At 43.8% G+C, this 9,396-nt stretch overlaps 1 pseudogene; it reads left to right on the plus strand.

Moving 5' to 3' along the window:
• The first annotated feature begins 234 nt into the window (after nucleotides 1-234).
• Nucleotides 235-7,768, plus strand: LOC113620189 (elongation factor 2-like; annotated as a pseudogene).
• The last annotated feature ends 1,628 nt before the right edge of the window (nucleotides 7,769-9,396 follow it).

Raw genomic sequence — 9,396 nt, forward strand, 5'->3', positions numbered from 1 at the left:
GGCCAGGGAATTTGGATATTTAATAAGCTCCCTGGGTGATTCAGAGGCAGCTGGTCCATTTTGAACACTTTGGGAAACATTGGTCACTACAAATATATAGTTAAGATTTTTAAAGGCAATGAGTTAAAAAGAAAATGGTAGAAAGCAGAAAGTACTCTTGTTTCAATATAAATTCTGGGACAGGAGCGACAAGACCCTCCTGAGAGCAGGGCAAGGAGAGAAGGATTCATAGCAATGTCTGATCTCTCAAAGTCTTTAAAGTTGATCTACAAGAGCCAGCTGGCGAAGATAATGGAGGAAAAGGCCAAATCCAAGAGACTAAGAGGCCATATAAAATTGGAAGAAAAACATGGGAAGAGGGACAGAAATGGCCACAGGATAAACAGTGGCAATCTTTTGCATGGTACCACTGTTCAGGCCTACAAAGAAGGAAGAGATTCAGGAAGGTCACGGGTCAGAGGAAAAAGCCTATTCATCAAAAAGGAGAGTAAGAGGCAGGTGAGTGAAAAATAGTAAAAATGTGAGTGTCCTTATATTTATAAGAAAATGATACACAATGTTCATGGAAAGTTTTGGGCAAGAAATAAATTATGTTCAATGTGAAATTATCTTTTAAAAATATCCTACAAAAATTTTAGAATAGGAGATGAGAAACTACTTTGAAAAGCATAAGGAGTAAATAATATGGTTATTTCTTGAAGTATTTTCTGTGACTATCAAATCTGCCCACTGCCTGCCTGGCTTGGAAGCTAGTTAAGGAGGCCTGTATGACATTATCTTTGTATCCCCAGTGTGCACCACAATGTCTGGCATATGGTAGGCACTAACTGGACGGATGAATGGGTAGGTAGATGGATGGGTCGGTGAATCAGGTTAAAATGAGAAAAGCCAAGGGAAGAGTTGCACATTCACATAGTATTCACCAAACTTCATAAGCTTCATTTTCTACTTTTCTTGGACTGAGCTGCTAAGTGGTTGTTACGAGATTTGGCATATTTTAGTACTAATACCTGCTGGCAGTCATGCATGAACCTCTGACTGGGACATGTTTATTTGTCTTCCTGAAGGAAGTACATCTTGATTCATTTTACCTGATGCACCTGTTTCCCCTCAGGTTCACATCCACCTTTTTCCAACTATTCTGTATTGCGGGGGTTTGGTATCTACAAACTACATTTCCCAGACTCATTCATTAGTTGGCAAAAGAAAGAACCATTATTTCTTTCTCATATTCTTTTGCTTCTGCTGGTGTTTCTGGAAGTAGTTGCATCCCGTCAGTGATCCAAGCTTCTGCTGTAACTGCTATTCTTTGGTGGTCCCAGCTGTGGCCAGGAAGACCATCCTCCACAGCCCTAGCATTGGCTAGGTGGAACCCCTAGAAGCCTGATTTTGGGATCCAGTCCTAGAGTTTATAGCTGCTTCCTACAAATACTAATCTCTGGGTATCACTCTTTATCTTTTTTGCTTCTCAAGCTCCCTTGCTTTTTCTTTTTTTCTTAAATCCCTTCCAACACCCATAAGACCAAGATTTGTATTAAATTCCCTCTGTTTGAAACTTCTATTTGAAACAGAAATGGTTTCTGTTTTTTTTTGACAATACTCTGACTGACACACTTGGTAAAATCAGGGGAAACGTGATTACATTAGATATTAAAAGCAGAGATTAGAGAAAATTTCATGTGTTCCATAAGAATCCAGAATAGAAACTGAAATTAAATTGGAGAATTAGGTTATTATTTAATAGCGTATGTAGGGGATACAATACCTTCCTCTCATCCCAGAATATCTCCTAGCACATACTACCTTATTATATTGCTTTGGTTTTTTTAATCCGTTCTGCTTTTTCACACAGATCTACAAGAATTTCCTCTTCATTGAAGCCTCTCTGATTACCCCAGCTAGCCTTGATCTACTTACTCTGAATTCTTTTAGTTCTTCGGTTCTCTCATTTCTAGAGTATTTCTCCAGGTAAATAATCAGTCAGAGTCTTCCCCTAAATCACTTCCTAAGCCAGGGTGATCATCAGAATCCTCAGAAAAATATATCCAGATGCCAGGACCCCACTCCCACTCCTAACCTCCTGAATCAGAATTTCTGGAGTAAGGGGTGGGAGAGATGGGGTAGAAAAGGCATATAAAATATTCCTCAGATAGGGCTTCCCTGGTGGCGCAGTGGTTGAGAGTCCGCCTGCCGATGCAGGGGACACGGGTTCATGCCCCGGTCCAGGAAGATCCCACATGCCGCGAAGCGGCTAGGCCCATGAGCCATAGCCGCTGAGCCTGCGCATCCAGAGCCTGTGCTCCGCAAAGGGAGAGGCCACAACAGTGAGAGGCCCGCGTACCGCAAAAAATATATATATATATATATTCCTCAGATAATAAAGCCCTCAAGGTCAGGGCCCTCCCATTTCTTATGTAGCTTTTACTGTGCCTAATACAGTTTACGCAGAGGCAATAAAATTTGTCCATTTTTCAATGAACTAAGTGAAGATTCCCAAGGAGACCAGGTGGTGTCACTAACTGCCCAATTAATATTTCTGGCCCAATGAAAACCATCTCAAGTAGTAAACTTTGACCTTCCCTGGACTCACTGATTCCATACTTTTCATCCATCTTTCTATCAGTTTTCTTTCCTAAGAGAGAAATGCAGAAACCTAGCCAAGAAAATAGACTGCAAAACCAAAACAGTGCAAATAACCTGAGTTCTCTGAAAGTAAATGATGGCATGTCCTGAGGCTGCCAGGCTTCAAGTGAGGAAGCAAGAACTAAAAAGAGCGGAAGTAAGCCTCTCCTTGGCCTGAGGCCTGAGATTTCACTGCATTAGGTTCTTGGCATTAGCATTCTGAAGAACAAGTTTAAGAAATAAGCTTAATGAGCTTGCAAGAAAAACTAAACTCCAAACAAACTGCATTTTTTTTTTTTTTTTGCGGTACACGGGCCTCTCACTGCTGTGGCCTCTCCCGTTGCGGAGCACAGGCTCCAGACACGCAGGCTCACTGGCCATGGCTCACGGGCCCAGCCGCTCTGTGGCATGTGGGATCTTCCTGGACTGGGGCACGAACCCGTGTCCCCTGCATCTGCAGGCGGACTCTCAACCACTGCGCCACCAGGGAAGCCCCAGACTGCATTTTTATTCACCTTTTGTTTAATAACATTTGGAGTTGTTATTTGAAAATTTAATTTTCCTTTTAGGTCTACTATTCCTACATTATTGACTTAAATTATTCCTGACTCCTGGATAAGCATAAGCAAACCAATCTAGGTTTACCATGAGCTATTTATTATGTTATTTTTAAGGTGATATAGAACCCTCACCTATGACAGAAGCTATTCAGTAATTAATTTTAATTACTAACAGGTTGAGTACTGCATGTTTTCCAAAAGCAGTTTCCACACAAGCTGAGACCTGGCTATATTTTAACATTTCTGAATTCTAGCTCTCCGACTGCATTAAAAATCCATTAAGATGGTTGAAAGGAACTGAATTCTAGATTTATAGATCCAAAAGGGGCCTTCCAAGGTCCCTGATAACCCTTCTTAGGTAACATCATGCCTTGATCTTCTCCATTTGAGCATCTACCTCTCCAAAAGTAAATATCCTGGATAATCTGTCCTTTCTTCATACTGACTGACCACAAAATTGTTGTATTCAGAGGCTTAAATTTCAATGAAGAGGGAGGTACTGAATGGTAAATGGCTCTCCAGTTGTAGAAACGGGCCCCCTCCTTATTCTGTGTTAGCTGGATGGTCCTAGAGAGACCCTGAATCCCTAAATACCCCTAGAGTCCTTTCCTTCAAGACTTACTCCCCTAAATACCCACTGAACTACCCCCATTTTCCCAGTGAACAGCCAGACTCTACTTACATTTTACAATGATCTTCTGGAGGAATTTCAGCGTCCTTGGCTGCCCATCAGTCACTTCACTTATAGGGCATCAAGCTAGTCCCATCTGTTCCCCACTTAGTACTGAAGAAGCTGTGGCCTTTGGGGGTTAACTTGCCAGCACTCTGTTCAGAGACTGTGTCAATGGTGTTTACAAGTTTTCCTCCCACGTACTTTGTGGGACCCACACTTGCAATGAACCCAGGTTGCTGGACCTAGATGACCTTTGGGTTTCAGTTATGGGGGCCTCTTTTGAAATAACAGCAACGCTGCCAAAAAAAAAAAGACAGGAGCAGCTTTTTAGGCAATACTCTTCATTTAGTCAGGACTTACCCTCACTGGAAAGGAACTTTCTAGAGACTCCACATGAAGGTAAAAGTTAATTTTCTAAGTTGTCAATCTAAGCTTTTTGTTCTTTAATAAGGACTATTACCCATGGCCAATGGCACTGAAATTCATTCCCCTCTCTCTCTCTCTTTTGTTCTTTCTTGTTTTCCTGGTCTTAAAAAAAAAACACAAAACAAAACAAAACAAAAAAACAGCCACTCTCTTCTTTCTTCCCTGGACAGCAAGATGCCACTCATTGCTTTACTTCAGGACCTAACTCTCCATCTACCAGCTTCCTTTTGTATGTACAAAAGCTAGGTAATGAACTGCCTTTCTTTTTGAGAAATTTCTAACATCAGCTGGTTAATATCTACAGACTTCTGTGTCCTGCCCCCACCCCCGACACAACCTTGGTATCTAAAGCATATCAGATAAAAGACTTTCTATTCCTTGATATCCAAATTGGGAACATGAGCCTCAGTTGAGATGTTGTTGCACAGTGCTGGGTTATAACCGTCACTGTCACAATTTCAAGTCACCTGTCAAAATTCAGCTGCTCCAATTTCATGATGTTGCCCTGCAGAGGGCCAGTAACCAAGGGCAGATGGCTCAGCCTCTTAGAAAATGCTTGTAAAATGACCAGAGAATGAGAGATTTTAAAGTGTGTTTCAAATTTCTAAATAAAGGAAAATCTCCTGACACACATCAGGGACAGTTTATTGTCCCGGTGAACTAATAGCAGCTAGAGTACCATCTGTTGCAGTTTGATAGCAGGACTGTTTCTGCAACCTCTTGCATTTCCCACACTGTTTCTCCTCAGCTTCCCTCTGCAAATACAAACTTCAGGGATTTCCAAAAGTCCAAGCCTGTCCAGAGAGCCCCACAAGCTTTTAATCTCCTATAGCACTTAGCATCCGTTCCACTCATTGACTGCATAAAATACTTCAGGATACAGAGAAACCTTAAGATTATCCACCTCTATTCCCATCTGATGCTGGTATCTTTCCTGGTTCCCCACTCAGGGACCAATGACCCCTAGGCATGAGGAATTGACTCCTTCCTTAATGCTTTATTATGATTAATCTCTTTATTATAAAAACATATATACACAGTAGAAAATTAAGGGGGGAAAAAAGAGAGAGATACTAAAAATAAACTCTCCCCATAATCACCACACTCAGAAAAAAATTTGGTCACCAAACAGTATTAGAGTGTTATTCCATTATAATAATAAATTACTTATATAAATACGTATTATTGGGCTGTAATAGCATTTTTCTGACTAAATCTTTGTGTGTGGCCATGAATATTTTTTGAGATAGTCTTAGAAATAGAATTAATCAATCAAAATTTCAAGATGTCTAATAAGAGTAATCACAACAATATCATTAATATTAATGACAAATATTCCTAGAGCATACTGTCTGGCAGGTACTCTGTCACATGCTTCACATTCACAACAATCTTAGATGGTAAATATTGTAGCACCCTCACTTTTATTTTATTTTATTTTTATTTATTTTTTTCACCCTCACTTTTAAAACGATGAAATTGAGGCTTGGAAACTTACTTGAGTTCTCTCAAAAGGTGTACCAGAAAAATGACAGATGAGGGATTCAAACCCAGGTCTATTTCTACAAACCGTGCTCTTTCCATTACACAAAATAAAGGAGGATTCCCTCGCTGTGCTACAATGAGTAAATGACTAGTGTTTTTACTAAAACAACTCAAGTTCAGTGAACCAAAGGATGCCATATTGGGAAAAGCCAGAAAGTCCTTAAATTCAATCCTCATCTGATATGTGAGTGACCCCCTCAACACTGTCTACAAGGATCACTTTATTTATCTACGTTTAAAGACAGTAAACTCTTTCTAAATATTTCACCTTTGGACTACTCTAACAATTAGAAAATTCATTTTTATTCTGAACTGAAAATTATTTCCTTTTAGCCACCAACCACCAGTCTAGGTCTAGACCACAAGGCCACAAAGACATTATCCCTCCTCCCTGTGATGTGACAGCCCTTTGCAAGTGTCATTCAATCCCCATGTCCTACTCAGGTCTTTTTCAAGCCCAGGATTTCTTTAACTTTTCTTCCTTAGACCATTGAGCGTGTCCTCACCACTGGGAAAACTTCTGCTGACTATGATCCAGGCTGTGTATTTTTTGAACAAGGCTGGGTACCAGCTGAGACGCCAGAAGTGCCATCAAGTGTCGGCCACCAAGAATCTGTCTAGCATTATGTAAAGTCCATCGAGGACGTGCCTTGGGGGAACACTGCTGGCCTGTTGGGCATGGGCCAGTTCCTGGTGAAGACAGGCACCATCACCAACTTTGAGCATGCTCACAACATGCGGGTGATGACGTTCAGCATGAGCCTGACTGTTAGGGTCACCACGGAGGCCAACAACTGGCTGACCTGCCCAAGCCGGTGGAGGGGCTGAAGAGGCCGGCCAAGTCGGTCCACGTGGTACAACGCACCACTGAGGAATAGGGGGAGCACATTATCAGCAGGGTGGTGAGCGGCACCTGTGGGTCTGCCTGAAGGACCGGGAGAACCACACCTGCATTCCCACCAAGAAATCCTAGCCGGTCGTGCAATATAGCGAGACCGTCAGCGAGGACTCTAACTTGCGGTGCCTGTCCGAGGCCCCCAATGAGCACAATAGGCTGTACACGAAAGCACGGCCCTTCCTAGACTCCTTGGCCAAGGACACCGACCAGAGGTGTCCGCCCGCCAGGAGCTCAAGTAACAGGGCTCAAACTGGCCAAGAAGTATGAGTGAGACGTGGCCGAGGTCCAAAGCCTGCGGTGCTTTGGGCCCTCAAGCACCCGCCCCGTCACCTCCCCAACATCACCAAGGGCGCGCAGTACCTCAACGAGATGGGGACAGCGTGGCGGCTGGCCTACAGGGGACGCTTCGACATTCGCTACTTGACGCTGCACGTGGATCCATTCAGAGCTTCCCCACGCCCGGCGCTGCCTCTATGCCGTGCTGACCTCCTGCCCCGGCCCGTGGAGCGCCTCCACCTGTGGAGATCCGATGTCCGCAACAGGGCTTGGTGGCATCAAGGGGATCCTGAACAGGAAGCGGGGTCACGTCTTAGAGCAGTCCCAGGTGGCTGGCACCCCCATGCTTGTCGTGAAGGCCCTTTGGCTTCACGGCCGACTTGAGGGCTCACACGAGCGGCCAGGCCTTCCCGTTCCTGGCACCTCCAGACCCTGCTCGCAGACCCCTTCGACCACACCAGCCGCCCCAGCCAGGCTGTGGGGGACACGTGGAAGCACAAAGGCCTGAAGGAAGAAATCCCAGCGCCAGACAACTTCCACGACAGATTGGAAGCGGCATATTGCACTGCACCTCTGCCGGGGAACGTCTCCTTGCGCAGCACCCGCGTCCAGCCGGCGACCCACACAACCTCTAGCCTCTCGTTCTTCTCACGACGCCTCGCGAGACTGTCCAGACCCGAGATGCTCCGCCTACCAGCCTTCCCGGGCCCACTTGGTGCCGTTGCTCATCATGGACGTTTGATGACGTTTCTTTTCATATCTATTTAAAGGTTTCGGAGCAACAGGAATGCCTTCGCAACAGGTACTTATTTGGCCGGTGGAGGTGGGGGAGGGGAGGGGGACGCCCAACACTTATTTTTTGTTCATTTCTTCGGAGGGGAACTCAAATGTCCCCCCCAAAAATTTAAAATAGACACATGAAGAGATTTATTTGGGTAAGTGGCCTATTGTGGATTTTCTCCCAGAAAGGGAGGAAGGAACAAGTGGGTAGACATTCTCTTTGGAAAGAAACTAGAAGGCAGGAAATCTTATGCCATGTCACCATGAGCATCTTCAGCTGTATTAGTGTCGTTGGAATAAAATTCGATATGGTGGTGCCAAAAAAAAAATCTGTCTATGGTTGAGAAATAAGTAAATAGGCAACATGGCATGATAAGTGAAACTACTAACATGTACAGAAGGTTCTAAGACAGCACAGAGAAGGGAGTGATTAACTCTTTGGGTATAAAGGAGTCATTCATTCCTTCATTCCATAAACATTTCCTGAATACATACTGTGTGCTTCATTGAGCAAAAACCTGGATAAGTACATTTTCCAGCAAAGAGAAAAAGAGACATTTCAGGAAGAGGAGATCATATGCATGTATAGATGCCTAAGAGATCATGGTGGGTTTGAAGAGCTGTGCAGCATTCCAAATTGGGGAGAATAAAATTGCAGGAAAAAAGCAGCAGATGAGGATGAAGTGTGCAATAACTCATACTATGCATTGAGTGCAACACTTCATAATATGCGTAAGTAAACAGCATAAGTAAATTTTGTGGAGGTACAAACCCCAGACAGTGTTTGTGTATATTAGGTAAAGTCTGAAACTGCTAGTAACCTGTGACCCTCTTGAGAAGGTGGGGCGGCAGCCAGAGGACACAGGGAATCACCTTACTCTCCCTCAGGCTGTAGAACCCTCAGCTGGTTGTGGTTCTTCCCCACCCAGCAGTCCATCATGGGACAGAACAGGTGTCATCAGATGTAACATGCCTACCTCTCCTGATACTTTCTCACCTTCCCTAGATTCCACTGGGAGAAAATTTAAATCACTTTTTTTGCTGAAAGAGTCATGTATGACCCAAAGAAGCAGAGGGTTAAGGGCAGAAACAGAAATTGTAGCTTTAAAAAAAAAAAAAGCTAACATTCTGTTTATTTCTCAGAAGGGGAATAAGTCATCCATGTTTGGGGGCTTCTAGAAAAAATCTCCACGAAGGCGTCTTACCTTCCTAACCTTCCTCTGTTTGCTTATCTTTGAGTCTTCCCCTCTTCTATTTGGACCCCACTCTTCCCTATCTCCCCTACCCTTTCTGTCACTCCCTGTGATTCCTGCCAGGATGTAGAGTCCTGGTGCCTGCCAGTTGTTGAGTCTGGACTATTCTGCAAGCTCTGGTTTCAGCTGGATGCTAGTGGAGGCTTTCTCTGATCCTCCTTCTGTAAAATTGTTCTATAGGGTACATTCTCCTGTGAAAGGACTTACGCTGAGGGTGCTTCACCTCCAAAGGGCCTGCCTCCAGATTGCCTTCTGACATTTCTTAAAGGCAAACAAACTCCTTCTGTGAAAGAAGTAGTTACTTCCAAAGATTACCTTGTCTAGTCTATATAGGGAGCATGTTCTCTTGTTATTATAGCTTTA

Source organism: Aethalodelphis obliquidens, unplaced genomic scaffold (assembly GCF_003676395.1).
Source record: "Aethalodelphis obliquidens isolate GAN/ISIS:26980383/991018 unplaced genomic scaffold, ASM367639v1 scaffold7, whole genome shotgun sequence".
Taxonomy (NCBI): domain Eukaryota; kingdom Metazoa; phylum Chordata; class Mammalia; order Artiodactyla; family Delphinidae; genus Aethalodelphis; species Aethalodelphis obliquidens.